A 6,000-nucleotide genomic window follows, 5' to 3' on the forward strand; every position below is an offset into this window, starting at 1 on the left:
ACAGGATACTGTTATTGCAGTACCCCTAGATTTGCACACCTGTTGCTCAGACCCCCAAGGAACAGGTGGGTTTTATAGAGGCTCCCCTCTTTCTAGTCAGTCACATGCATCAGTTGTTAAATTAGCAGTGAGTGAGTTTGTGGGGGGGTGACTAGAGGCAATACAGAGGACACTGTTACTGTAGCACCCCTAGTCTTTCTCAGTTCTAGCTGGGACCCCTGAAGAGCATGTACATTTTATTGACTGAGGGGACTCAATTTAGGCTAAAGTCCAACCAGTGTATTTGTCTCCTAGGGAATCTGGCAGGCCATGTGCAGTAACCTTGGGAGGCTTTGTACAAATCTGGGTTTTTTTTAAGGAGTTGGTTTGGTTTCTAGTCTCTCCCCTTGTTTCTGGAGAAATTACTTATCTATGGCATTCCCTGCCTTGATTTACCTAATCTGTTCTGCCTGAGCTTTCCCTCCCTTTCAGAGAAGCAGTTTCTCAAAGTCTCTTGGTTCTAGAATCCCACAGTCTGGGCACCAAGGATTGTATTGATCCAGGCATTGTGGTTTTAAGGAGAGAGTCTCTGCAATGTTCTGTTAGTTTCAGTCTGGGTTTCCTTCTCTCCATTCTCTCTCTCTCTCTCTCTCTCTCTCTCTCTCTCTCTCTCTCTCTCTCTCCTAGAAAAGAGAAATGGAGCCTTTCTTTTTACAAGATCCTCTCCTCCCCTCCACTGCATTGGCCCCTCTTTGGGAATATGTCAGAGATGGGGAGGGGAGGTAGAGTAGGGAGGCATGCCCTAGGATGCAGAAGCCACTAATCCTGGCCCAGTTGAAGAGACCTCCTGGTTGCACTTCTCCATTATGTGGGGTAAGTTCTTCAAGGCCACTCCAGTTCCATGGCTTGTTGAGGACTGTCTACACCTTCTCCCTCGTTTGGGAGTACAACCTTTCCTAGACCCTAGCCACGTGGTCACTCATCCCCAATTCCCATCACTAGGGAGCCCCAACTCCCACCCAGAAGGCCTGCCCATAGGTCTAGGAGTTCATGCTGGAATAGAGTCTCACCCTTGGAGGGGGGCAACCAGCCTGACCTAAAACTGGGAATGGCCAAAAGGGTTTCTAAAAGCTTGTCAATAAAGACTAAATTCTGGTTTGGAAGTTTTCTAATTTTAATTTTTAAAATAAATGAAAAGAATTATATGAAAAGTGATAATTCAAAGTCAACTTATAGACTCTTTCTGGGATGGAGGAATCTAGATTCGAACTCATTTAAGGAGTGTGCCAAGAAGTAATGGGGTAATGCTAAATCCTGATACCAGACTATTACATTTGTAAATCATAGTGCAGAGAATTAAGTGAAATAAATGTTTTAAAATGGAAAGCATGGAAATATCTGCCAAATGAATATTAACATTTTTTATTATGATCTCTGCAATTATATAACTGGATTTGATCTTCTGTGCAAGGTAACTTAAGAATTCAACTACAGCAAGGAATTTAAATTACTGGTTGTTTAAAATCTTAATATATAATATGACATTCATCAGGAAATTATAATTGACCCTAAAATTATTTTTCAGACTGGTCTTAATTAGTACAATTCAAAAGAAATAATAATATAAATATATGTGTGCATGGGTATACATTTGAAATCCGAGGTCTCTGTGGAGCTCCCAGCAGCCTTTCCCTCCTCTCCTCTGACCAAGAGAACTGAGAAGAGGTCACTGAACTTGTCTTGGGGTTTAGTGAGCTGGCCAGAGCCCTGAAAATCTCTATACAAGTGAACCAATGTGTGATCTTTGTTCTAATGAGGATTGTGTCTGAGTGTGTGTACATGGAGATACCATGAAGTAGTAATGAAACTTCTGGGAACACGTGACCCAGATCTGAAATGGTTTACGGTGTGTTCCTGTTTGGGGTAGACTGAGTTCATTTCTATTTCAGTCTAAATGAAATGAAAGTTCTGAAATGTTTATTATTCCTTTTTATTTGGGGTTTGGATTTGTTTTAAAAAGATCAATTTAAAATTAATAAGTAATGAATAACAGATTACCATCTGAGTTACAATATCATCATTTTAAGATCTTAGGGCCTGGCTCCTCGCTAGAGAATTTTCACAGTCTAAACTATTTGGCTTCAGTTAGAAACTACAAAGAAAATATTTCCCTTTATAAATAAAGTTAGTAAATCAGGTTGAAACTAGAGAAAGGGTTCAGACAAAAAGGCAGAATTTGTTGTAATGTTACTCTAATAGTGATCACAATGGTGACCAAGCTATTTTACTTAATGGGACTCTGGGACTTTTGAGTATTCTCTTTGGTGAAATTTTGGAATGTGAGTGGTATGTGATAATTATAATGATTTATCTTATTCTCTGTACCAGGGAATCTAAAGCTTTTGTATAAGGAAAGATTCAAACTAAACTTTGGGGAATTTAAAAGTGTGTTGTTGGTAGCAAACAGAATGAATGATTTGAGGTTTCATCTAGTGATTTAGTCCTTTACTTTCAGATTGTAAAGGTACGCTATGCTGAATTGTCAATGATTTCTCAAGGCCTTTTACTATGTATTTACAAAAGGAGATATATAGATATATATATGACTTGAGTAACTTACTTAACATTTGTTATTTGAAAATAAGATAGTGCAAAAAATGTATGAAATTTTTGTGAGCTGGACCAGGTGACTTATTGTTTCATCTCTATATGATTGTATAGTGCTTGGCACAAGTCAGTTAATTGTTTTTGTTCTTGTTTCAGGGCAGCTCCATGGCACAGCTAGTAGAGCACTGACCCTGGAGTCAGGAGGACCTGAGTTCAAATCCAGCCTCAGACACTTACTAAGTACCTAACTGTGTGGCCTTGGGCAAGCCACTTAACCCCATTGCCTTGCAAAAACCTAAAAAAAAAAGAATATATATGTTTTTGTTTCAAGTAATATTAATTTTCTTTGTTCTTTGGCAATACTCCCCCTATCTTCCCCTTATGTTAATTGCAAACTCAGAAAGACAGTCATCAGGATACTGGAAGACTCATGCCGTCCTCAAGATGCTTTAAGACTCCAGGAAGAGAAAACAACTAATCAGTTTTGTATAAGAGTGATGGACTTTGAAGAATAGTTGGGCAACTTAATATCATTTGACCCTTAGTAAGGTTACTGATGAGGAAGAAGATTAATAGTCACCCTTCTTTGATGTTTATCAGTTTTTTTATCTACTTTTGTAACTGCTTTAATTTCCCTTCACCTTTATTTAAGGTTTAGAGGTATTGCACCTACATTTAATTGGTTATCTTTCTTGAAAATATAAGCTATTTGAGGGGGCGGCTAGGTGGCACACCTAAAACACTGGCCCTGGAGTCAGGAGTACCTGGGTTCAAATCCGGTCTCAGACACTTAATAATTATCTAGCTGTGTGGCCTTGGGCAAGCCACTTAACCCCATCTGCCTTGCAAAAACCTAAAAAAAAAATAAGCTATTTGGAATTGCTGTAATAATGCTGAAGCCTGAAATTAGTAATTGATTACTTTATAAAGATAATGAGGATAAGAATCAAAGGTCATGGCCCCTCTCTGACATCCCTGGAATTTCTAAACGAGGTACTGGACTTGCTTGAGATCTGTAGGCTTATGAATAATAAAATCATGAAAATGTTAGGTTTAGTAAAATTGAACCATTCATGTGTAAAGAGTAGTTTTTATAAAAATTCAGTTCTAAATGTGATTTAGGATTTGTATTTGCCCATCCCAAGTTTTATTTATACTTCATTTACAGCACGGTCCTTAAATGGATGTGCAGGGATTGATTGAATTCGTTATCATTTTTCTCTGGGTCTCTTTACTGATATCGATCATCAGCATGGCATGGTACACGTTGATTCCTTTAAAGCTGAAGTCGCCTGCATCTCCAATTATAGGGAGTTGCTATATTACAATATATATATATTGCTAAGTAGTCTGTCTGACATCAGGTATGTTGAACAAAAAGATACAAACAATATGCTAAGGAGGCCATTAGCCTTGCAGTGTTTGATGTTAAATTCTACAGGTGGAATGGCCTTTGAGGGAACGGCCATCAGCATCAGTTGAGATAGGATTCCCTTAAAAGTGCCTCACCAGCTGGAGACTCTCTCCCTTTCATTTGTTTTGAGTGAAGAAAAGAGCTGGTTACTATCTAATATCTGGTCATCATTCAGTATTTCTTTTTTTTTTTTTTTTTTTTTTTTTAGGTTTTTGCAAGGCAATGGGGTTAAGTGGCTTGCCCAAGGCCACACAGCTAGGTCATTATGAAGTGCGCCCTATCATTGAGTATTCATATATGACATTCATAGATAACATTCAGCCTTTCTCTTCTCAAGAGATAGTGTTCAGGTCCGAACAGCAAAAACTATGTCTATGGTGGAGAAGAAAGAATACTGATTTCTTGTCAGAAGTATGTATTATTTTTCTATATAGGTCAATTGTTTAATAAATGCTTGCTGACTTGATTAATAAAATGAGAATTTATACCAAAAAAGTGTCTCACCGGGGAGCGACTAGGTGGTGCAGTGGATAGAGCACAGGCCCTGGAGTCAGGAGGACCTGAGTTCAAATCCGACCTCAGACACTTAAAAATTCCCTAGCTGTGTCACCTTGGGCATGGCATTTAAGCCCATTGCCTTGAAAAAGCCTACAAAAAAGTACCTCACATAGCAGACTTGGAGCTTGGCTCATTGCAAAGGATTATCTGTGTGACCTCTATTTGGAACAGACCTATAAATACCTGAGGGAACATGTCCTTTTATGCCCCTGTATGCTCTTTATAGCAAATTATGCCAGGTGCTCATTCATCAAGTTTAAGAGACTGAGCCATTGGATCTACCATCCAGCAAGTATTTCGTCTTGGCTTTTTTCTTTTTTAAAAATCGTGACATCAGGATATGATTCTTTATCACAAGCTTCTTTAAGGAAAAAAATATCAGCATGACCAGTAATGTTAGGAGAATGGCTTTTGGTCTATTTTAAAACTCTCTTATAAAAATCCATCCTTCAGTTTGAGATTTTTGTTCATTCTGATTATGGCTAATGTTAAAACAGAAAAATTTATTGCAAATCACCTTTTGGACATGTGTTGTTTTAAAATGATTATCCAATGTATTTGGGTTTGGAGTCTTTTTGGTTTGGGGTTTTTACAAGGCAATAGGGTTAAGTGACTTGCCCAAAGTCTCACAGCTATGTAATTATTAAGTGTTTGAGGCTGCCAATGTATTTGTTTATACCATTCTTGAGATTTTTGGTTACACCTCAACTTGATGTGGCAACCTTTAATGAATACATATTATAATGTGAAAGTATTCTGTTATTGCCTTAAGATCATGGATTATGATTCTCTATAAAACCTGGCTTTTCTCCTCACTGCGCCTCTGGTAAATGACCCTCTTTGGTTTTGTTTGCTTAATCTTTTTCTGAGGTTTGTTCCTCTAGGCTACCAGGTGTGTAGCTCTAATAGTGGCTTCTATTAGATACCAACCAACCAGTACCAGGTCCCTACAACCCCCATCCTGTGGACCTTGCCTCAGTTGAGTTCCTACTACATTCCCCTCCAAATGAGCCCTGAAAAGGTATGACACACCTTTTCAATTTTGAAGAAATTACAGTAGACTGACCTACGTCCCAATTCACAGATGAACTTGGGTCCCAAAATTTTGAGGGGGGAATCTGAAGTAGGGTACAGGAAATGGCCATGTTGCACTTGGTCATGCTCTTTGAGACAGGAAAGACTAACACACATAACAGCACCCATGTGCAATGAGTACTGTCTTGGCCACTCCTTGGAGAGCCACCCCTGCAGGCCTCATATTGGAGAACACCTAGAGCCAGGTGTTAGACCACTCCCCAAGTACCACCCTTGTCCAACCCACTATGGAAATGCATTTATACAAGGTCTTCTGGAGTGGAGCTCTCCTTTATTTCCTCTTTTCTTCTTTGCAGGATGGCTACTTTCTCTCTCCAAGCTAGAACCATCTGCTCCCAGCCTAGGCC

The sequence above is a fragment of the Macrotis lagotis genome, chromosome X, assembly GCF_037893015.1.
Source record: "Macrotis lagotis isolate mMagLag1 chromosome X, bilby.v1.9.chrom.fasta, whole genome shotgun sequence".
NCBI lineage: Eukaryota > Metazoa > Chordata > Mammalia > Peramelemorphia > Peramelidae > Macrotis > Macrotis lagotis.